Source organism: Phoenix dactylifera, unplaced genomic scaffold (assembly GCF_009389715.1).
Source record: "Phoenix dactylifera cultivar Barhee BC4 unplaced genomic scaffold, palm_55x_up_171113_PBpolish2nd_filt_p 000365F, whole genome shotgun sequence".
NCBI classification, from domain to species: Eukaryota; Viridiplantae; Streptophyta; class Magnoliopsida; order Arecales; family Arecaceae; genus Phoenix; species Phoenix dactylifera.
Window position 1 is genome coordinate 80663 of NW_024067819.1, and position 25336 is coordinate 105998.

General features: G+C 40.5%; 1 pseudogene; it reads left to right on the forward strand.

Moving 5' to 3' along the window:
• The first annotated feature begins 3298 nt into the window (after positions 1-3298).
• LOC103697805 overlaps positions 3299-25336 on the forward strand; it is a 51945-nt pseudogene continuing 29907 nt past the window's right edge.

A 25336-nucleotide genomic window follows, 5' to 3' on the forward strand; every position in this document is an offset into this window, starting at 1 on the left:
CTCACTTGATCCTCGGAGTCGACTTGATCTCAGTGCCGCAGAAAACATTCTTCTGTCATTCTTGTCGGAGTCGACTCGTCCATAGATGGACTTGACTCGATAGCAGTTGGCTTAAAAACGAGACTTCTGTCTTTTCGCAGGAGTTGACTCGCCCACAGTTGGAGACGACTCGATATCAGTTGGCTTGAAAACTGGTCTTTTGTCTTTTCGCAGGAGTCGACTTACCCACAGTTGGAGTCGACTCGAGTACTGTATCTTAGAAAATAGTTCTCTATCTTTGCTCTTAGAGTCGGCTCAGTCTCAGTCGGAGTCGACTCACACTTTGCATTCAGAAATCCTACTTTCTGCTAATGCATCAGGAGTCAACTCGCCCAAACTGGGAGTCGGCTCGAGGGCGTGCCAGTTAGCAGTCTTTGTGCCAGAGTCAACTCAAGAATCTTCGGAGTTGACTCGAGTGCAGGGCATAGATTGAAATGGTTCCAAATATAGTAAAGGTTGAATTTAAAACCCTTGAACCAATTTTTAAGTCATTCTAGCACATTCAACAATATTTCCCTGAAACACTCATTTGAATTCATTAGTATAATATGAAATATACTCAAGTATTTTGGGCTCATCAAAATCAAGTAGGAGGACAACAATCACTCAACAACTTTCAATTAGCCATCTCATTAATCGAACTCCATCCATCCCTTCCTTTCCTCGCACCTCCTTTCTGATATTTTTAGTTCTTTGCTTGCTTTCTTTTCTTGGTCTTCTGCCTTTGTTCATCGATTGAGTGCTTGGAGGACTCAAACCAATTAAGCAAGGCACTTACCAATTGAATCAATTCCTGGTGATGAAGAAGAAGAAGGAGCTGTGAGGAAGGGAAAAAAGTAGCTAGTCAAGCCATAACGAGCCTAATTGCAACCCAAACCAATTAAGCACCTCCCCCCATCTTATTCGTCCACAACCGTTGAACCCAATTGATCTAATTAGTCATCCTCATCATCTCCTTCTTCCTTTCTCCATCCACATGAACCCTAGCCGCCATCGATAGAAGCAGAGAGAAAAAAATAGAGATCAACCCCCATCATCCCAAAATCTAGCAACTATCCCACCCATCTACGTCAATTGGTATTAGAGCAAAGATCCTTGATCACCACGAGCACACGAAGCGAATGTCCCTACAATGCCCATCATCAACTTGGGTACTCTACCACCATGATTACGAGAAGCGGCCATCCCTACAATGTCGATCGACTTCAACTTGGGTACTTTACTATCATAAGTATAAGAAGCAGCTGTCCCTACGGTGACGATTGAGAAGAAAAAGAGATGTTGGCTAGCATCGCCCAATCAACTTGCTACTATGGCACAAAAGATGGATGTTGTGGATGCACAACTACATCATCGCTCTCATGTTGGGAGAGGATCTTCGGAATACAGCAACAAAGGCATTTCTTTCCCTCGAGATAATTTTTCTTTTACAAGATCTGAAATTTCTGCCAATAGGGAAAGCCAATCCGATTGCAGCAAGTGCGGTGGCCGAGGGCGCTTCGCCGATATTTGCCCCACCAAAGATCAGTGATTTATATTGGTTTGCGAGGAAGACAAGATCGCTGCGACTTCTGAAATTTTTTCTAAACCTGCTAAGGTTGAAGAAGAGAAAAAAGGCAATGAAGAAAAAGCCGACGCAGTGGAACTAGAAGGTTCAGAACTGTTCGTTTATGTCGTTCATAGGATCCTTTCGGGTTGCAAGCAAGGCGAGAAAGTTGGATCTGAAATTTTCAAGGTAATCTCTTCTTCCCCACTATCATCTTTTCCAAGACCTTCTTCTCTATTGCTGCCCCTTCCTTCTTCTGCTCCACCAAAAGTGGTCCATGTCCGTGTCGAGCACAACAACAAGGCCATGAACCTCACCATCGACAACGGGAGCGGAATATATTCACCGACGCACTCCGACCAAGCTCGGGGTGCCCTTTATATTCACCGACGCACCCCGACCGAGCTTGGGGCATCCTTTATATTCGCCAATGCACCCCGACCGAGCTTGGGGCGCCTTATCCATCAACGCGCCCCGATCCTCGAGCTTGGGGTGCTCTACCGAGCAATCCTCGAAATCGGGGAAGCTAGGCCAACTTTAGCACCCGCCAAGCCGACCTCGCCGAGTACACGATGCGATCCCTCATCGAGCTCGGCCTCACCTGCGACCGCATCCACGTGCGAGCCCACGCTCGTCTACATGGCCATACATTACAATGTTACCATGCCATGCTTGCTTGTTGGCCAACGACAGTCAAGAACAACACCATGCTGCTCCAACCATACCCCGTCGCACCTGTTAACGCCTTACCGTTCACAGATATGCTTACACTGTGCGCCTCAAGTAAGCTCTAGCTGCGCGCCATCTGTCTAAAACCTATCTCCTCCCATGATGAGAACAGGCCATATCTCCGCCACTTGGACACCTTTATGGAGATTATAAATAGCCCCATCAGGTAATACTAGAGGGACTTTTGGATCAACTAAAATCCATTCTAACTTGGGCGTTGGAGGGTCCTCACCGGAACCGCCGGTGAGGCTTTGTGCAGATATGCCGTCGCTCGGGAGGTGGCTATCCTCTTTCTTCGCTGCGGCTGGTAGCTCCTTCGACTCCCCCGGCGTCATCACCCTCAGGCCAAATTTGAACTACAACAAATCTAAATCTTGTTATTGATAGTAATTTCCACATAATGAGTGGAGAGTTTACCGCATGTAGAATCCCCACCCCCCCCTCTCTCTCTCTCTATATATATATATATATATATATATATATATATGTGTGTGTGTATGTATATATATATATATATATGTATGTATGTATGTATGTATGTATGTATAAAATAGATTTTGGAGGCATACAACATATTTTCAGCTATTTGCTGTCCGGCAAGGTCCAAAATTATGTAACTGTCTTGGCCAATAAAGGATTCTACCGTATCTAGAGTACCATACACGTCGAATCCCATTGAAGGTTCATTAACCCGGAGGGACAAAAAAGAGCGTAAGAAATATGGAAGTATATTTGCACTAGTTTGACAAAAAGCCCAGGTGGAAGGCTCATCGAAGATCCCAGCCCTTGCATCGATATTGCCACTCTCCGTCATCTGTCTGGTTGGTGGATGGGTATTGGGCCAGGAATCTGTTGTCCAACCCCTTCTGCTCTTCTTATACTTCGGCAGATTCCTCCTCCACTTTCTATACTGAAAAACGTTCCCCTTTTTTAATGTTGGCGGTGGGTGGTTTGGTACTCAAAACAGCCGTGGATCTTACCTTTCAAAAGCACCCTCTCTTTCCCCCGCCTCTCTGTGACTCGTTGCATCCACGTCTTTATCCTCCCACCAAGCCACGAAAGCCGCAAAAAAATCGAAACCAAAGTACCCGAAGAGAGAAAGAAAGCCGGGAGAGGCCAAAACAAAATAGAATAGAATGTTGCATTCTATTCTCTTCTAACCCCCTCCCTCTATATATTTTTTACTGAGGTTTTGGCTTATCTTTAGGGATTTGGGGGCCTTGGAAAAGCCCGGAGGACCCACCGCCCCTTGGAATGGCGTAGCGTGAGAACTTTTCAACCCCCACATGCGTCTGGTGCCCTCCTCCTCCTCCACCAAATCTCTCACGGCTTCGCCGTGAACCCGGGGTCGATCCCCGTCATCGCTTCGTTTTGTTTCCTCTTTTACGAGTTCCATTGATCTTTGCTCTGCGATGCTCCTTTCCCAGATTGGAAAGAAGAGGGGAAATTGTGGGCGATCTGTTGACGATCGGGGAGCTTTTTTGATCTGGGTCTCTGTCGATTTGACCGATGTTTTTGCAGTTCTAATGTCAATTTGAGGTAAAAAGAATCATGGTGTTAGTTGTGGATTCCTTATCTTCTTGATTGGTTTACTATTAATTGCCAATTATATAGTTGAGGATGGTGTGGTGGTGGATGGTGCCTTTTCTCTTCTTGGAGTTCACTATTTAGGATTGCCTACGATCCAGTCTTTCATTAGAATTACTAGTTATCAATTTTTGTCCTGCATGCCATTTCTGCTATGATTTTCTATCTTTCTTCTGTTTGCTTCTCTATTGTTATGCCTATATGAATCGTTTGACATATCATGCACTGAATTGTTTGGATTATGTCCATTGAGGTGCACATGATCCGCTGGGGATAGGGATCATATGGAAGCGCATAACTCTATCACTATTGATGTATAACTTCTTCCTTAGTGTAGTCTCGGTGAATACTTTAAGACTTGGATGGTTTGGTATATACTACGATATCAGACTTCTTAAAACTTCAATAATATCTTTTTGCCCAGAGCTGGTATTCTAAGTCCTCTAAATTTTGCCTCATTTTCTTCTTCTTTTTCATTGTTTTTCCCACCAACTCTTTGATAATGGGAATGGTTGCTAAATATGTTACCATTGCTAAATGCATTGCCCCAACAAGTGGAGGACTTGAATTTGTATGTGAAACAGCGAGTGATTGGACTATGTCAAAACAACAACAACAGGGTCTGAATTTTTTTTCACTCGATCATAGATTTTGACTGTCATTAACTGATTGCATGATGTGGGAGACCAATTTGATGTGGGAATACCTTTATAAGAATCAAATAACACCATATCGAGTATCAATTCAAAGAAAAGCGGAACAAGAACCTCTTTTTCATTGAAATAGCAAAGCTGTTAAGTTATTCAATCTTGGATTCTTAAACAGACATTGTTAAGTTAGCATTATGAGATGCCACATTCATATTACATTGACAACCAAGGTAGAAATTTTCTTAACTCTACCAATCTGTGTTGACAAGACATTTCTGCCTAACAAATTGTTTTCTCTGCCCCAGGGGTGCTGAGAATTTATTGATCCAGTAACAGACACTCTTCATGTTGCACGCCTTCCTTTTTTTCCAATCATATACCTTTTTCCACCGCTTGATCATCTTTCCCACAGTATTGAGCTTCTAACAGAGGTAAGTGGCTGCCTGATGTTGTTTTGCCTTAACATAGATTGATCAGTGTCTCAGCAGTCCCATTTTACGGTGTTTTCTGCAATGTCTTTATTATTTTTTTTTGCCATTGGCAGATTTGACTTTGTCACATGAACATTTTTCATTGGAAAAGTTTTTGCTATTTAGTCCAGTTCGGTACTCTTTGCTCAAGTTATTGCATAAGAGTCCAATGCTTTGCTAAAATCTGCTTTAATCAAAAGCACACCACTGATATACTAAACTTGGATACTTGTTATTGCACATAGTCCAAACCCATGCCGTTTATACATGTTATGTTGAAGCTCAGGAATAAACAACGAAAATAAATAAAAGTTCAAGCAAGCTAGCATTGTTATTTTCTCTGCAAATTATGAAGCTCCAGGTATTACATTATGCAGAAAACTAATTTTCAATATGGTGTATCCTGCGGAAAGACTGGTCTTAGTTTATACTTTTTACTGGAGATGTCTTTTGAATAAATGCTTACATGTTTTTGTTTTCAATCATGTTCTATGTGCCTATTGAAGTTTTATCTTTTTGCAGTCAAAAATTAGCCGCAGCCATGTTCAGATAACTTCATGCATCATGGGTTGGTTGAACAAAATCTTTAAAGGTTCCAGCCATAAAATTTCAGAGGGACAATACCATGGAAAACCTGGGGATGATAGGTTCTGGAATGAGCCATCAAGCTCATTGGTAACTATGATGCATAGAACTTGTCTGTATTCTCTTTTATTGCATTTTTTTGATACTCTTTTGAGGTTGTCCAGTGTTTTCATACCTAACATGATTCTTGTGGTTAAATTCAACTATCCAAGCACTCATATTTTAACTTGTATCCAAGGATGGGAGATAAAAGCGAACAGACAAACTTAAAATAATCCATGAGAAACATGACAGTTAAGTTGGGAATGGTAATGTCCAGAATAAATGTTTTAGTAGTTGCAACAGCTTGAACTCCTTTCTAACACTTTCTAATATACTGATACATTATGATACATCAGAAATCTGAATATGATGAGGCGTGAATGAATCTCTTAGTTCATCTGTCATTTCAGTGGGTGGAACTTGCTTCCCATATCCTTTATTGTGTGATCTAGTTTTCTTTTTCTCACATTTCACACCATTTTGTCATAAAAGATGCTTTCCCATCCTCATGTACAAGGAAAAGCTTCCAATGGTTGAGAGGATGTATATATATATATACACACACACACACACACAAGCAAAATGTTGGTCAGTACTGTCTCTCCATCACTCTCTGAGTGCTTTGAACTTATTATCTATCAAAAATAGCATATTCTTGTTCCCCATTCTGCAGTAATTGTTCCTGTCTCTTATGGGCTCTAGCTCTAGGCTTGATTTCTGTAAGCTTTGTAATTTGTCCACCATCGTAGAAATGATGGTTTGGCTTGTTTCCATCATGATATTGATACTTGGTAAATCTTGTATGTTGTGAAAAATCTTACAATGTTGCTCTCGTCTAACTACAGGCCTTCTTGTTATGCTAAGACAATCCTGATCACAATAATGATTGTAGCCAGTCTGTTCAATGCCTTACAAACACATCAATGCTGACTGCTATTCCATGTTTTTATCAAAAATATTGGGCAGCCATTGTGTAAGTCATGTTAATTCACTATAGTTTTTTATTGACCCCTCAACCTTTGCTGTAAACTATAAAAATTAGAATAATGGAAGATTTATAAAGCTTCATAACCCTAATCATGTCAAGATATTTCAATGAAAGATCACTAAAATATGTTGCTTTGTTGTTTAGCCAACAATGCCAGATATAAACCTTCTTCCCCATGTACTGATGAAAAGCAATGAATCATATGTTTTCTTCTTCATCTCTCTCTGGTATCTGCTATTTTTATCCATTTCATGATTATAGTTTGCTAGGCTATCTAAAAAAAATCCTACTTTCAAGTGTTTGCCCTTCTTTTCCCATCTGGGTGTACAATGGAAAATGTTGGCTGACAAAAAGGGTGCAAGTTAAATGGCTACGATAAATAGGTGCATGGGTATGCCACCGACGTTGGATCAAATGGAAAGATGGTGATCAAAGGGAGGATAAAGAATAGCATGGGTTTATGTGCCTTGACCTTCAAGAACTTTCTCAACTGTCATATTACCGTTCAAAGTAGATGGATTTGGATAGGAATAGGGGTGCAACACTAGGCTATGACAGTATAAATTCTAAGTTACAGCTACTTTTAAGGTAGAAAAGGTAGAAGTTGTTGATAGATTAAGAACTAAGATAAGATAAAATGCATTGATTTGGATTGTCGAAGGATCTTTTTTTCAACATTATAATTTGATATTTATAAGTGGCTCTTCGTTATTGGCGAGATAGGTGCTACTACTCCTCTTGGATATTTGTCTTTGCTATTGTTTGCCACATGGCCCAATACTGCCATACATGATAAGTAGTGCTACCCCTCCTTTCACGTCGTGAGTTGTGGAAAGATAGGTGTAACTATCCCACTCCTTCCGTGTTATGAATAATATAGGTAGATGGGTGTAACAACCCTTCTTAGATTTCACTCTATTAAGGTCTCATCATAGGTTGATAACTCTTGCTCCCTTGTGTCTACATCACATTCATTCAGCCTGCATCCTTGGCGTTTTAGTCTGCATCTTCCTTGGTATATCAGTCTTTAGATTGCAATTGGTTTGAACGTAGTGTAAACAATGCCTTCCACAACCCATCAGTCGATGGTCAAGAGGGTGACGGAATGTACTTGACACTACATCCATTGTTCAAAGCTTTGCACTTGGATATCATTTTGCTTGGTCAATTTAAAGACCATGGCGTATTTGGTAGTGGTGCGACTTAAATTTGAGCAATAGTTAGAAACCATTGAGGATCTGATGGAGATAAGAACTATCGCCGTGCTTGCCTCCTAGCTTGTGGGGATGGTAGATGCGGCTGATCTAGAGGGAAAGGTGCTCAATAATATGGATAATGCCCCTTGGTATTTAGATTTGGCATGTGTGGTTGTCAAGGAAGAGGTGGTGGTACCCTCGCAGGTGGTTGCCTCTCCAGCTCTCAAAATAAGGGCATGCTGCATTGCAAGTTGATTGAACTATTGTCCTCCATTCACTGCCACTGGAAAATGTCCGACTCTAATAAAAGGGATTAGTGTTAGCATGATTTTGCTGACATTCCTCCTAATAACCATATGCAGATTAGGATGGCTGAAGCCCGTCTCAGCCTCGAACACTAATCATTGTTTACCTGTTGGTCTTACCTGCTCTTGCATTTATCTGTAGGATATCTTCCTCATTTCATCGGTCTGTAGATTCTGAGGACTCCATGGAACAGACTTCAGTCTTGTCCTTCAGGTGGGTTGAAAAATAAAAGTTAAGTTTCTTAAAGATCCTAACATCCTCGTACTGTGAAAATTGATAAGCCAATCCGCCCAACAAAGTGGTAAGATTGGCTAATTTTGTCATAGTATGCACTAGAATATGTTTTGGCACACAATTCAGGCTCTCAATAATAGAAACAAGTCTTCCAACCTGCTCTAGCATCGAAGTCGAAGATGTTGCATATCACTCCAAGAGTGGCCTTAGCACAACAATTTCTTTCTTTACAACTGCTTCATTAATCTTTTTCCATAATGGCATGATAGTAGCTATGCAGTGTCCCACCGGACGTGCGACAAAACTTGTTTGCCCTTCTTGTCCCGCTTGGATGTGCCAAGGAACTTGTTGGTTGATGGACAAGGGTGACAAGTCAAACTGCTACAATAAATAGGTGCATGAATGTGCCACCGGCATTGTATCAACTGGAAATATAATGATTGAAGAAAGAGTAGAGAGTTGTGTAGGTCTAGGTGCTTTGACCTTCAGGGATTTTTGCTTCTATTACACTACCGTTCGAAAGAGATGGATTTAGATAGGGATAGGAGTTTAGTGTTGGGTTGTGGTAGTAAAAATTTTATGTTATAGCTACTCCTAAGGCAAAAACTACTGATAGATTAAGAACTAAGATAAGACAGAATGCATTAATTTGGATTATCGAAGGATTTTTTCTTCAACACTACAACTTAATATTTATAAATAGCTCCTTGTAACTGGTAATATGGGTGCCACTACTCTTATACACTTGTCCTTGCTATTATTAACCATATGATCCACTACTGCCATACATGATAAGTAGTGCTACCTCTTTGCTTACATCCTAGATAGTGGAAAGATAAGGAAGATAGGTGTAACTACCCCACTCCTCCCATGTTACAAATACTGGGAAGATGGGTGTAACTACCTTTCTTGGATTCCGCTTCATTAAGGTCTCGTCATAGGCTGATAACTTTTGCTCCCTTTGGTCTTCGTCACGTTCATTTGGCCTACATCCTTGGCATTTTGGTCTGTACCTCTCTTGGTGTAACAGTTTTTTGATTGTAGTCGGCTGGGATGTGGTGTAAATAGTGAGTCGTGACTATTTTGTGATCAAGCTACTATTTTTCATAAATGCCTTCTAATTTTTCTTATTTTACCAATAAATACAATAAATACATTGTCATTCCAACTTTTGCTGCCCTATTCATACCTCTATCAATTTACAAGCATGAAACGGTATCCACTCAATTTTTGGATGTGTGAAAAAGTGCATGTTACTTGTGATGGTAGTGTCATGGCTTCTTACAATAACATAAAAACAATGCTATTCCATCAAGTGGGTAATGAATCCTACTAAACCATAATTCTTTTAAATTATGCACTCTCTTTTGTTGGTTTATCTAGTCTTGCTGTGTTCACCAAATAGCATTTTGCATTTGAAGTTAATATATGGTGCCTAAGAGAGAACGGTTTTCCTTTTTTCAGATACATGACGGTGGGGCAAATATTTACTCATGTGATATTTTGCTTTTGTTTTTTGTAACAATATTGAATCTATTTTAGTGTCATCTTTCTTGTGTTTAATATTGGTTCTTCAGTGTTTTCAGTATCTATACTTAATTCAGTTTGCCTTGTTACAGGATGAAGATATAGATCATGCTATTGCACTTTCGCTATTAGAAGAAGAACATAAAAAGGCAAAGGCAATTGGTAAGTATTATGTTTGTTGCATGGTCCTGCTGTTAGCTTGTTTTGCTATCAGATGATGAATGACATCATTTTTTTCACCCTTGGATGAGAAATCCAGGTGTGGTCCACCTAAGAATACAAATCCTTGCTAATTAAACCTTGAATCTATTGTCTCTCTATGTCATAATAGAAGAGTCCCTTTTAAGATATTCAAGTCAATTTTGTAGATTCAATATAATCTTTCTTTTTTTAATGGGGTTTGATTGATCTCTTTTTTTCACAAGGTGATTGTTATTTTTCTGCTTCTTATTGACTGCATATCCACTAAGTTAGGTAATGGTGACATTTATTTGTTTATTTATTTTTGAGGGGGGTGATAATAATGTTAATGGCAGCTATCATATCAATGCCGTTATACGATATCAATGTTACTAATTTTATATTGCTTCTCCCTTTATATCTGTATTCCACATTAGGGATAACATACCTGCATTCTTAATACTGTGAAACACCTTTAAATTCCTGTAGTCTGCTGCCTTTGATTCATGCATCATTCTAATATGATATCACGGATACAGATCATGTATGTGTTTTTCTCATCTTCTGTATTTCCAATCCCAATCTGCCTTATTAGAGCTCCATTTTATGCAACTTCTTCTTGCAGAAAGTTGCATTTCTACTTTGACTAATGATTGTTGGCCCAAAGTTTCATATTTCCATGACATTTGTATTTCTTCCTACTGAATATTGGACTTGTTCATATTGTTGAGAAGTAACACAGACTCATCGCAGTTCAATTCAATTAGTGGGTTGCAGAGTATAAGTTCTTGTTATTCACCATTCTTGCTGCGATTGTCTCATGCAAGGTTTTAAGAATCTGTGCCAGTGGGAGTGCCAGTCACCTGCTGGCATAGTACAAACTGTCTCCTCACAGCACGCACAGTGCGGTGGCAAACAAAAAAGGATTTCAAAATATAGGTGCCAGTACTGGCACGGCATGGTATGTCCTGGCCAGCACAGCCAGCAATTAAAACCTTGTTCTCCTGTTGACTCCCAGTTACTTATGTCTACCTCATCTACCCAAGTACTAACTCTTTATTGACAAATAATTAGTTGTGCTGGATCGTATCATAAAAAATACTGCTTGTGGTATATGGCCAACTCTCATGCACACTGCATGCAGGATCACCCTGAGGGGGATGTTATCATCATCATACAGATTTTTCTTCTTCTAAGGAGCCCAATAATTGATGAAATTTTAGTCTTTTCTCCTACTCCTTGCATAGTACTGACTGTTGACCACATGTCTGAAAGTTGAGTATTATAACACAGAGATTCTGATTGTTTTCTGGCCCTTTGATGACTTCATCACAGCGAGGAGTTCTGGCATATGCCAAAATCCACATGAAACCCAGCATCACAATCTTGATGCAAACTTTCGTTGAATCCATTCCTTATGTAGTACCATGTTCTAATCAAAATACTTATTATCTATCTATCATCCTCATAATGTCACCAGATTCTCTTCTTCTTCAAGAACTATATTCATGTTAGACTAGCCCAAGTATCTGAGCCTTATCTTCGATGATTGTGGTAAGATGAAGTGCAACCAGGGGACTACTGCACTTCTCCTGACTTGTTGCGTTGAATTTGGCTAGGAGGATAGTTGCTGAGACAATGTTACTTCATTTTGCTAATCCACTTTGTATTAAGTATCTTTGCTTTTGCCTTGGATCAATAGCAGTTCGAATCCTGTTAATTTGTTACTTGATAGTTTTTTCAAAGTACATTATTGAAGGAATTGGAATGTTGTAGTATTCTTTATTTTGGTGCCTTTCTTTTATCTTTTCTTTTTCTTCTTTTTCAACCCAGAACTTATTGGCCAATGAAATAAACAAGTGATTTTCTAAATTTTCTTGGAACTAATTCCTTCTTTTGAAGATACTCAAAAAATTGGATATTTTATTGATTGTTTTTAATAATTATTGTGTACTTATGATGCTTTATAAACTTGGTTGCTCTACTTCAGAAAATGAATCGCACTTGGAGGAGGATGAACAACTTGCAAGAGCTTTACAGGAAAGTCTAAACGTTGAATCTCCTCCTCGCGAAAATGGCCATAATTATCAACCACTACCATTTCTCTTTTCTTCAGGGTTCAGGTATCTTTTTCTTAAGTTTGGTTTGCTATCTTCACTTTATCACATATCCAAAGCCTACAATATATTTATCATCAGATATTGGTAAATAATGTTGCACCTATTTAGTAGTACTTTTTCCAACTTCTCTTGTCCATGAGATGCACTTTATCATGCTAATTAGAGCTTGTAGCTGCAAAAAAAGTTGGGAATAGAACTAATTGAAGGTGAAGACTATATAACTGCACCTAAGTAGTGTTTGACTGCGTGCTATCTATTCAATCGAATCAACTATAGAACATCAAAATATGCCACTTTTAATAAAGATTTCATAAAGAATGAATCTAGCGGTCGACCATTTCTGGATGTCAGAATCCAATCTCAGCAATCCAAATCCCTCGAAGCAGTGCCAACATCATGGTACTTCATTTGCCAAGTTAAATGACCTTGCAAAACAAATTGGCTGCTCTATATGATTCCTTTTAGAGATTATAATTGCAATCTTATTTAACTTTTGATAATTAAATCACATGCTCCTGGTAAAATATTTTTCATTTAAGGAAAAGGATGATTCTATTGTGGGCCTCATTTCAATTGCTGTTGCACTTGGTTTCCATACCCAAAGTTTAATTATAATGGTGTTTAGTGTGGTGATGTTTGTTTTTTGACTGATCACCTTATGTTCTTTAGAGTGATTATTTAAAATAAACAGAAACCTGATATGTGGTTTTGCTGTAATGTTAACTACATATACTTAAATATGGAGTAGATCAGAAATTGTCTCAAACATGGACTTCCATGAGCTGCTGGGCTGTTATGTATGCATGATCGAATATCCCATCTATCAATTTTGATGCATAGACTGTTGCACTTAATCTTGCTCATTTGATCCTCCATTTTATCCAAAGTTGATTGCATTGAACACATCTACATTGAGGCTGGGAAACCTCCTCCCCACCCACACCTTCATTCTCTTCCTTCTCCGATTTAGAAAGCATACTAAATTTCACTCCAATCTTTCCCCATTAGCAACAAGAGAAGCTCTATCATTCTGCCCTTGATAATTAAGCTTAGTTAGCTGTACTGCACCATCCTTTATTGATAAGGCGTGAACTTGCCAAAACCGTAATGGCCCAATGTTGTATAGGTCGTACCAAACTGTTGCCCAAGGTGACAAGCCAGGAGGGGGGGGGATGAATTAGTTTCTCTAAATTTTTACTATCTTAATTTAGTCAATCGATGAGTGAGTGAAGTTAAAACAATACACAATGCAAACACACAAGAAGTATAGTGGTTCGGTGCTCTCCTAAGCACCTACGTCTACTCCCCAAGCGATCCCTTGGGAATTCACTATAATCTCGCGGATTACAGTTGGATTGTTTTTCGGGCTCACAATCCAAAAATCTTTACACTTTGGTTTTCCGGGATCACCAAGAACCTATGTTGGTTTTACGGGCTCACCAACGAACGTTCACAATTGGTTTTACGGGCTCACCAACAAACCCACACCATTGGTTTTACGGGCTCATCAATAAACCTTTACAAGGTGATTAAAAAGAAGAAGAAAGTTGGAACTCCTAGATGAACAAATATAACAATTATAAGCTATAAAGAAGAGTTTAGAAAATAGCTATCGCTTGATGAGACTTCTCTCTTCTTTGTCAAGAATGCTTCACTCTTCAAGGGTGGATGGAGCTCTTAATGTCTCTTGGAATCTGTTCAACCACTTCCTTTTGACTCTTTGAATGAAGCACTTGGATGAAGAAAATTAGGGCTCTTGTCTTTCTTGTGTAAGCTTTGATATTTTGCAAAAGGATCCTTTCTCTGATGAATAGTGTCACTTTAAATAGTTTTCCTCACCCATTGGACACCCCCTATTGGTTAGATTTCAAAAACTAGCCGTTACTTACTGTTGGGAGGACAAAAAGTACTTCTGCAGAACTAGCCGTTATGCTTCTGCCCGTGCTGGGGTCGACCCAAACTTTCCTGTGGTCGACTCAAACCACTGTTCATCAGACTTGGGGTCGACTCAACTTTCACTGGGGTCGACCCAACTTTTACTGGGGTCAACTCATGCTACATTGGGGTCGGCCCTCTCAGGAAACACAGAACCTTATATTTCAGCCGTTTTTCACTGGGGTCGACTCAACTCTTTTTGGGTCGACTCAAGGTACAGTGGGGTCGACTCAAGTTCCATTGGGGTCGACCCCCTCAGGGATTCCAGAGATCTAGTTTTGAATGACACAACCTTAGGGTCGACTCATGTTCAGTTGGGGTCGACTCAAGGTGGGGTCGACTCAAGTTATATTGGGGTCGACCTGTTAGGGATCAACCCTACGATTACGGAATATAAAGGATAGTAGGAGAAAGAGGAACACGGCAAAAACAATAGCAAACGCACAAGACACTTAAGTTTATGTGGTTCGGAGTCTCTTGTTTCTACGTCCACAGCCGCACAGATCAATATTTCACTATATGATCAAAGGAAGTTACAGAGATTCAAGAGAAGAGAACAAACTCTCTTTCTCACAGCAAGCAATCTCTCTCAAGACGAGCAACATGTCGTTTTCCTGATGCACATAAAGGATCTACTTTTGGAACCTCTCGTTGATGAGTTCTAGGGTTTCTTTAGGTTGCAACATGCCTCTCGTGTCCCTCAAGAAGTCTATATATACCTCCCAATCTCTTACTTTGATTAGGGCTCAAAAAATCTTGGCTTGGACCCGGTTCATAACTCAGCCTCGCGTGAAAAACGTGCTCAAGTCGACTCCCACAATTCTGCGAGTCGACTCGGCAACAGTTCACAGAAAAATGCCTCTCTGTCTGCCTGTGGGAGTCGACTCCAACACTGGGGAGTCAACTCCAAGTCTGCTGGAGTCGACTCCAAAAAGCTGTGCCAAGACTACCTGCGTGCCAGAGTCGACTCCAAGTCTGCTGGAGTCGACTCCGGACCTTGCTGAAGGTTTCTTTCTATGCTGATTCAACTCTGAATCTTCTCGAACTCTTTCCCGCTTGTGTTCCCTTGATCCTCCACCACCATAGTGCATATAGGGGTCTAGAAAAAAAGGAATGGATCAGGCTCTACAACCCAACAACTCTCCCACTTGGAGACTGATACATCCAGTCGTGCATCTATCTTAAAAATAAACAAACTTCCATATCTTGATCTGTATTCTCTGTGCGGCACCTCCATTCAACTATCTTTGGAGGCCAATTGAGGCCATGCATCGCCTCAATTTCTCTGTAGTGACTGTCTTAGTCAACATATCAGCTGAATTCTTTACTCCTTGAATCTTCTCAAGTAACAAACTGCCATCTTCTAGCAACTTTCTGATGAAGTGATATTTCAGCTGTATGTGCTTCGTTCTTGCATGAAACATTGGGTTCTTAGCTAAGTGAATAGCACTCTGACTGTCGCAGAATAGTACACTACAGTTCTGTTCTCTGTCCAGCTCTTTCAGAAGGTTCTGCAGCCAAATCATCACCTTGCTGGCTTCTGTAATGGCAACATAATTTGCCTCAGTTATCGAAGAGCAACGATATTTTGCAGTTGTGAGAATCAGCTCACTGTTGTCCCGCCTACGGTATAAACATACCCTGTGGTGCTTCTTCTAGTGTCAGTATCACCTCCTAGGTCTGCATCCACAAAACCTTGTAGTGTTTGACTGCCTTTTCTAAAACACAAGCCTACATTTCTGGTACCTTTCAAATATCTTAGGATCCACTTGACAGCCTCCCAATGTTGTCTACCCGGATTGGCCATGTATCTGCTCACAGCTCCCGCTGCATGTGCAATGTCGGGTCTCGTGCATATCATAGCATACATCAAGCTGCCTACGGCTGAAGCATATGGTACCCTTGACATCTTCTTCAGCTCCTCATCATCCTTGGGTGATTGCTCTTTTGAAAGTTTGAAGTGGCTCGCCAAAGGTGTCGATCTGATTCTGTCATATTGAATCTATTCACCACCTTATTAATGTAGTTAGCTTGAGAAAGCTTCAGTGTTCTAGCCACCCTATCCCTTTCAATCCTCAGCCCAAGCATCTGTTTTGCTGCACCCATGTCTTTCATTGCAAACTTCCTTGATAGTTCTTTCTTCCATCTTTCAATCTCTTGTAGGTTTGGTGCGGCTATCAACATGTCGTCAACATACAAGAGTAAGATGATAAAACTACCATCAAGTACCTTAAGATAACAGCAATGATCTTCTTGACATCTTGCAAAACCATTGTTGATCATGAATGCATCGAACTTTTTGTACCACAACCTTGGGGCCTGTTTTAAACCATACAAACTTCTCTTTAGCTTACATACAAGATTCTCCTTGCCAGGGACTGCAAAGCCGACAGGTTGCTGCATGTAGATGTCTTCATCAATCTCTCCATGGAGAAATGCAATTGTAACATCCAACTGCTCCAAATATAGATTTTCTGCTGTCACAATACTCAGAATCACTCTAATTGTTGAATATTTGACTACCGGAGAGAAAATCTCAGTGTAGTCGATACCTTCCTTCTGTTGAAGCCTTTCACAACCAACCTTGCTTTGTACCTTTTGCTGCCATCATGTTCCTCTTTAACTTTGTAGACCCACTTGTTCTGTAAAGCCTTCTTGCTTTTTGGTAGTGAACTGAGTTCCCAAGTTTGATTTCTATCCAAGGACTTTATCTCGTCCTTCATGGCTAACTCCCACTTCACCGAATCTTCACTTTCCATGGCTTCTTCATAACACTCGGGTTCACCTTCATCTGTCAATAGCAGATAATGTAAAGAGGATGAATATCTATCCGGTTGTCTCGAGATTCTTGTAGATCTTCTCAGCTGCGGTATACTTGGTGGAGGTTGTGCCGCAACATTTTCTGAATTTTCAGGATTTCTCTGAGCTCTTTTGGCAACGTCTTCTTCTGTAATCTCTTGCAACTCAACTTGTTGTTTTTCCTTGCTTTGCTTCCCTACATTCTCAAGATCTGAAGTATTCTTGTCCTTATAGAGAACTCGCTCATTGAATATCACATCCTTGCTTCTGATGACCTTCTTGTTCTGCGCATCCCAGAACTTGTAACCAAAAACATCTGTACCGTATCCAATGAAGAAACACTTTTTGGACTTTGCATCTAGCTTGTCCCTTTTCTATGCATTGATGTGCACAAAGGAGACACCCAAAGACCCTCAAGTGTGACAAATTTACTATTTTTTCTGTCCACTCTTCTTCAGGCAATTTGCAATCTAGGGGAACCGACGGGCCTCTGTTTATCAGATACGCTGCGGTGTTGACTGCCTCAGCCCAAAACATCTTGGGCAAACCAGTATGGATCCTCATACTATTGGCTCTCTCGTTCAAAGTTCTGTTCATTCGCTCAGCCACCCCATTTTGCTGCGGTGTGCTAGATATCGTCTTCTCCATTCGGATTCCATTCACTGCGCAGAATTTCTTGAACTCGCTGCTGTCATACTCACCGCCATTATCAGACCTTAGTCGTTTTATCTTTGCACCAGATTCATTCTCCACTAGACTTTTCCACTTCTTAAAGGTGACAAATACATCTGATTTGTGCTTCATGAAATAAATCCCAACCTTTCTGGTAGAGTTGTCGATGAACGTGACATAATAGTGTGAGCCTCCAAGAGATGCAACCGGTGAAGGCCCCACACATCTGTGTGTACAAGCTCTAGCTTTTCTGTCTTCGGTGTTCTTCCACCTTTTGAAAAACTGACTTTTTTCTGCTTTCCAAATATGTAGTCTTCACAGAGACTTACATCAACAGTTTTCATATCTGCTAGCTTGTTCTTCTTCACCATTATCTTCATACCTTTCTCACTCATATGTCCGAGTCTGCGATATCAAAGAGAACTATCTGCACCTGTCTCTGCTAATGCCACCGTATCCTTGGTGTCATTGGTCATGTAGAGTGTCCCCAACTTGTTCCCACGTGCTATCACCATAGCTCCTTTGGTAATTTTCCATGAACCACCTACGAAGGTAGTAACATATCCTTCGCTGTCAAGCTGCCCAACAGAAATCAAGTTTCTCTTCAAGCCTGGGACATGCCTCACATTCTTCAGTTTCCACACTGACTGATTCAGCATCCTGATATGAACTTCACTTTTTCTCACAATATCTAAAGGCTCATCATCAGCGAGATAAACCTTTCGAAGTCTCCTGCAGTTTAATTTAGCATACACTCCTTCCGTGAGGTAGAATAAAACGAAGCTCCAGAGTCTAGTATCCACGATTCCATAGGACTGTCCACGCTGAGAATCAAAGTATCGTTGGCTTCATCTGTGGTTACATTCATGGACTCCTCGTTCTGCCCCTTGCTTGGATTCTTCTTTCTGAGCCAACAATTCTTCCTCGTGTGGCCCATCTTGCCACAATGCCAGCAGCCATCACCTTTCGATCTAGACTTGCTCCTCCTCTTAGACTTCGATGTGTCACGGTTTTCACTGCGTTGCACAGTTCTTCCTCTACCTTCAGATGTGTTCAGAATCGAACCAGATTTCACACCAGACTCCCTCCTTCTGATATCTTCACTGAGTATCAGATTTCGGACCTCCTCAAACTTCAGTTTGTTTGAGCCGCAGGAACTGCTTACAGCTGTCACTGTTGCACCCCAACTTTCTGGCAAGGAGGATAGGAGAATTAGAGCACGAACTTCATCCTCAAAACTGATTTCCACGGAACTCAACTGGCTCATAATCAGATTGAACTCATTGATGTGATCCATAACTGAGGAACCTTCACTCATCTTCAGATTGAATAAACGGCGCATCAGGTACACCTTATTGGAGGTCGAGGGTTTTTCGTACATATTTGACAGTGCTTTCAGCAAACTTGCTGTTGTCTTCTCTTCCAAAACGTTGAACGCAACGTTTCGAGCCAACGTTAAGCGAACAACTCCCAAAGCCTGACGATCCATTAAATCCCAGTCGGCCTGGGACATATCTGTCGGTTTCATAGCTTCAAGAGGTAGATGAAGTTTCTTCTGATACAGATAATCTTCGATCTGCATCTTCCAGAAACCAAAGTCTTTGTCGTCAAATCTGTCAATCTTAACCTTGCCTTCTTCAGCGCAATTGCTCCCACTTTTTCCTTCGAACCAGATTGCTCTGATACCAGTTGTTAGGGATCAACCCTACGACTCCCACTTTTTCCTTCGAACCAGATTGCTCTGATACCAGTTGTTAGGGATCAACCCTACGATTGCGGAATATAAAGGATAGTAGGAGAAAGAGGAACACGGCAAAAACAATAGCAAACACACAAGACACTCAAGTTTATGTGGTTCGGAGTCTCTTGCTCCTACGTCCACAGCTGCACAGATCAATATTTCACTATATGATCAAAGGAAGTTACAGAGATTCAAGAGAAGAGAACAAACTCTCTTTCTCACAGCAAACAATCTCTCTCAAGACGAGCAACACGTCGTCTTCTTGATGCCACACAAAGGATCTACTTTTGGAACCTCTCGTTGATGAGTTCTAGGGTTTTTCTAGGTTGCAACATGCCTCTCGTATCCCTCAAGAAGTCTATATATACCTCCCAATCTCTTACTTTGATTAGGGCTCAAAAAACCTTGGCTTGGACCTGGTTCATAACTCAGCCTCGCGTGAAAAACGTGCTCGAGTCGACTCGGCAACAGTCCACAGAAAAATGCCTCTCTGTCTGCCTGTGGGAGTCGACTCCTGGAGTTCTCGAGTCGACTCCAACACTGAGGAGTCGACTCCAAGTCTGCTGGAGTCGACTCCAAAAAGCTGTGCCAAGACTACCTGCGTGCCAGAGTCGACTCCAAGTCTGCTGGAGTCGATTCCGGACCTTGCTGAAGGTTTCTTTCTTTGCTGATTCAACTCTGAATCTTCTCGAACTCTTTCTCGCTTGTGTTCTCTTGATCCTCCACCACCATAGTGCATATAGGGGTCTAGAAAAAAAGGAATGGATCAGGCTCCACAACCCAACACGACCCTCTCAGAGATTTCAGACAACCAGTTTATGAATGAGACAGCCTTGGGGTCGACTCATGTTCAGTTGGGGTCGACTCAAGTTATATTGGGGTCGACCCTCTCAGGGATTCCAGAGACTTGTTTTCTTGAGGCTTGAAGATGGGGTCGACTCAAGCAAGTTTGGGGTCGACTCAACTACTGTTCATCCGTGCCATTTTTGCAGAAGTGTGCCTGATGGTTTCATGATGTGCCGGGGTCGACTCCATCAATCTTGGGATCGACTCATTCCATACTTTGCTGCAACTTAAGGTTAGATTCATCCATATAATCAATGAAATATACTTCAAGCAATTTTGAATGTATGCCATGGTATTGCTACATTACTCTTAACAATGAAATTACTATTGTCCTCTTAAGAGTTCGTTTCACTTGAAACTTTGCCGAATTAGAATTTAGAATTCACTATCTCTTTTCTATTGCAAATTTATCTCATTATTAATCATTGAAATACATCTTGATCTCATTCTTTTAATGTACCGTGGGTGAGGAATTAGTAATGATGTATTATATACCTGTAATATTTAATTAGATATTCCTTTAATGGGTTGTGTTAATCATCAAAATACCACTATCATCCTCAATCTCTCCCTTTTGATGATTAACAAAATATTGAGTATGAGCAGATTGTTACTTAACTTAAAATCAGTTTTAGAAGAGCTCAAGTTGCTGAATTTCATCTTTTCAAATTTGAGAGTGAATTCTTCTCATTTTTCATCCAAATATTGCCAATTTGAACTTTTTGATTTACTCCCCTTTTATATTTGGTTAAAGATGAAACTTCAAAAATTTGAGATAAAGCATTGAGTTTCAGATATGTATCGAGGTGTGAAAGGTATGCCAAATTCTGAATTTGATTAAAGTTTAGACTTTAACATTTCATTGTTACATATCGCTCCCCCTTAAGTGTATATTATCCCCTTTTTTAATTTTCAACCTTGTTTGATAACTTATTGCCACTTCCTTCTTTTCTTACTTTTCCCCCTTTTTTTATCATCAAATAGGTGCATGGCAATAGATAAGTAGATACAGTAAATAATAAACAGTCAAAGTTTCATTGATCTGAAAGGAACATTGTAGTACATTAATGCCAAAAATACAATATTCTTCAATCAAAGTGCCAAAGTACATGATCAACACAAAATACATATGAGAACTAGATAAATCCTAGCACTAATCATAATGCTAACATCAGCCTAGGGGATATCTAAATGGCTGTGATCTGTCCTCATCCTCCTAGCATAAGTGGCGAGGGAGGTCGAGCCTGATGGGACTGAGTCTGGCGTGGACCTCGCTGAGCTGGATGACTCTGTGCCGAACCTCTGACTCAGCTGCTCGGGGCACAGATGGACCATGAGCCTCTCTCTCTCCGTAATGCTCCTACCTGCTCTCTGAGATCGCTAATCTCAGCAGTCATGTATCCATCCTGCTCACATCCATCAGAGAGAGTCCTCACCTGAGCTGATAAGCTCAGTCATCCTACTCCAAAACTCATCTGTGTACATCCCGTAGGTGGATGACGAAGGTCCAGCCTCTGAAGGTGCTGTAGGATGATCCGCAGGTATCAGCCTCAGGGATGGGGTCTCCAATCTGGTGCATCACCCTCGGTGCATCACCCTCTGGTGCAGTATCCCTGCTCCTGCACGCACCCACTGCCCGTTCACCTTCTCATAACCCATGCGAATAGGGACGTGCAGTGTAAGTGTCAGTGAATAGAGATGCCTGGAGATCTCTCCCTCCTGATATGTCATGCTGTCGGAAGACAGGGTGAGTATCATACCATAGGGCAAAGACTCTCGATTGCATATGCCTTCATCTGCCTGACATCATAGCTGGGAGGTTCAGGGGAATGCCCTGAATAATGCTCCATAATGACCAGTCTCGCTCAGATATGAGATCAAATCTTCCCTCTTCGGAAACAAATCCGACCTATGAAGTTATGCAACAACCTCATCTCAGCTGATAGAGAGCTAGCTACTAATTTTCTGAATAATCAAAATCTCTCTCTCAAAATCAACTGTAGAGCTCTCAACTTACTTTTGGTCTTTCTGGAGTAGCTCCTTCGCAGGGGAGATGAAGCAACTCACTCAAACTTTCTTCTGAAACCCTAACCCTTACTCCTCGGACTTCAGATAAGCCCTCCCATTCCAACTTTCAGGAAGGCATAGAACTCACGAACCAAGCCCGGGTAGATCACCACATCTAGGGAGCAAAGATACTCCCATCCTTGCCTTCGGATCCAATCACCCAACCGGAACCCTTCTTGATCCAAAAATTCGGAGTGGATCCTTCTCCCTGGTACCGGTCTCCCCGCATATTTTGCAAGTTGACTGAAGGGGAGGGAGGAGGAGGAGGCTCTACACGTGTCTCACCTTGTGGAGGCACTGTAGAAGACTCTCTAGCATGTCTATCAACACGGGTTGTCCGTGAAACTCTCCCGGATCTCTTAGCAACGGCTCGCTTGGGTCCCATTCTTCAAGATCTTGATCTAACGGCTTGGGAAGCTTCCTTCTACTGTTTGGAGATGATTGGAAGAGATTGGAGAGTGGAAAATAGGGTTTTAGGAAGAGGACAAGATGAAACAGTGCCCTAGATAGCTCACGGGTCCCTCTTTAAAAAGGGTCCCGCGTTGGGTCGACCCCAGATTTTTCTTGGGTCGACTCAACGTTGGGTCGACCCCATTCTGGCTTGGGTCGACCCAGTTCAGAAAATTTTCTTTCTTCTTTCCTTTTTTTTAAAAATTCTTCCTTTCCTCCAATCCTTACAAATTCTTTATGGGACAATGATACATGAGTAAGGAATCTATAGATGACTAGTTTGACTAATGTTTCATGGGTTTTTCGAAATGGAGGAGAGTATCATGAGACAACTTGCTTCCTTTTATATCTCCTCAATCAAAAGGATCACATATGCCTAATTCCCTCCTAAGCATGCAAAATCTATCTTCACTTAAAGGTTTTGTGAATATGTCAGCTAATTGTTTCTCAGTACACATGCTCAATACATATATTTCCATTTTGCACATGATCTCTAATGAAATGATATCTTATTTCAATGTGTTTGGCTTTAGAGTGCTGAACTGGATTTTGTAAGGTTAATGGCACTAGTGTTATCACACTTTATAGGAATGTTATCTAGTTTAATTCCATAGTCCTCTAGTTGTTGCTTGAGCCATAGTACTTGAGCACAGCAACTGCCGGCAGCTATATATTCGGCTTCAGCCGTTGACAATGCTACTGAATTCTGCTTTTTGCTAAACCATGATACTAAGTTATTTCCTAAAAATTGACATGTTCCACTAGTGCTCTTCCTATCTAATTTGCAACCAGCAAAATCTGCATCAGAATATGCAAGCAAATCTAGATAGGAGTCTCTAGAGTACCATAATCCTATGTTTGTAGTTCCTCTCAAATATCTAAGGATTCTTTTAACAGCACTTAGATGTGACTCCTTAGGATCTGATTGGTATCTAGCACATATTCCCACACTAAACACTATGTCTGGCCTACTAGCAGTAAGGTAAAGCAAGGATCCAATTAAGCCTCTATAAAGCTTCATATCTATACTTTTTTTTTTCATCTTTGTCTAGCTTACTAGTGGGATTCATTGGGGTGCCTATTCTCCTTGTGATTTTCATTCCCAAACTTCTTTAATATTTCTTTGTGTACTTAGTTTGATGAATGAAGATACCTTCCTTAGTTTGCTTGATTTGTAATCCGAGAAAGAAATTTAGTTCTCCCATCATACTCATCTCGAATTCTCCTTGCATTAATTAGCAAACTCTTTGCAAAGATTATCATTAGTGGCACCAAAAATTATGTCATCTACATATATTTGTAACTACTAGCAGATTTTTGTCTTTTCTTTTGAGAAAAAGTGTTTTATCTACATTTCCCTACTGAAATTATTATTCAGTAGAAATTTGCTTAGTCGATCATACCAAGCCCTAGGTGCTTGTTTCAATCCATATAATGCCTTATGTAATCTAAACACATGATTTGGCAATTCATGATTCTCAAAACCAGGAGGTTGCTCTACATATACTTCTTCCTCTATAAAACCGTTTAAGAAGGCACTTTTTACATCCATTTGATACAATTTGAAATCCATGAAACATGCAAAAGCTAGAAGTAATCTAATAGCTTCTAATCTAGCCACGGGAGCAAATGTTTCCTCAAAATCTATCCCTTCTTCTTGATTGTATCCCTTAGCTACAAGTCTAGCTTTATTTCTTATAACTACCCTTTTCATCTAATTTATTTCTAAAGATCCATTTTGTTCCAATTACAGAGTTATGCTTTGGTCTCTCAGTTAATGTCCATACATTACTTCTTTTGAATTGATTTAATTCTTCTTGCATAGCATTTATCCAATTGTGTCTTTTTCAGCTTCTTCATAAGTCTTAGGTTCTAATTGTGAAACAAAAGCAAGATAATCATTTAAATTTCTAAGAGAGGATCGAGTTCTTACCCCTTGAGATGGATCACCAATGATTAAGTCTTTAGGGTGTCCATGTGCATACCTCCATTCCTTTGGCAAGTCTTGAGATTGTGGTGGCACGCGATCATTTTTCCTTTTTGATTTGGCACGTCATCAAGATTCAATTTTTCAAAGTCAATAATTCCTGCATCATCATCAAGAATATTTTTCTCCTAGGAGACTCACTATCAGACTCATCAAAATGATATTAACTGACTCTTCAACTACAAGAGTTCTTTTGTTGAATACTCTGTATGCCCTGCTAGATGTAGAGTATCCTAAGAAGATACCTTCATCTGACTTGGCATCAAATTTACTTAGATCCTCCTTGCCATTGTTTAAAATGAAACATCTACATCCAAATACTCTAAGATATTTAGCAGTTGGTTTCTTATTCTTCCAAAGTTCATAAGGAGTTTTCTTGGTTATAGGTCGTATTAAAACCCGATTTAGAATATGGCAAGCAGTACTTATAGCTTCAGCCCAAAAGTACTTTGGAAGATTTGACTCGCACAACATTGTGCGTGCCATTTCTGCCAAGGTCCTATTTTTTCTTTCAACAACCCATTTTGTTGAGGCGTTCTAGGTGCTGAAAATTGATGTGAGATACCATTTTCATTACAAAATTCTTCAAAGTGTTGATTTTCAAATTCAGTTCCATGATCACTTCGAATTGCTATTAAGG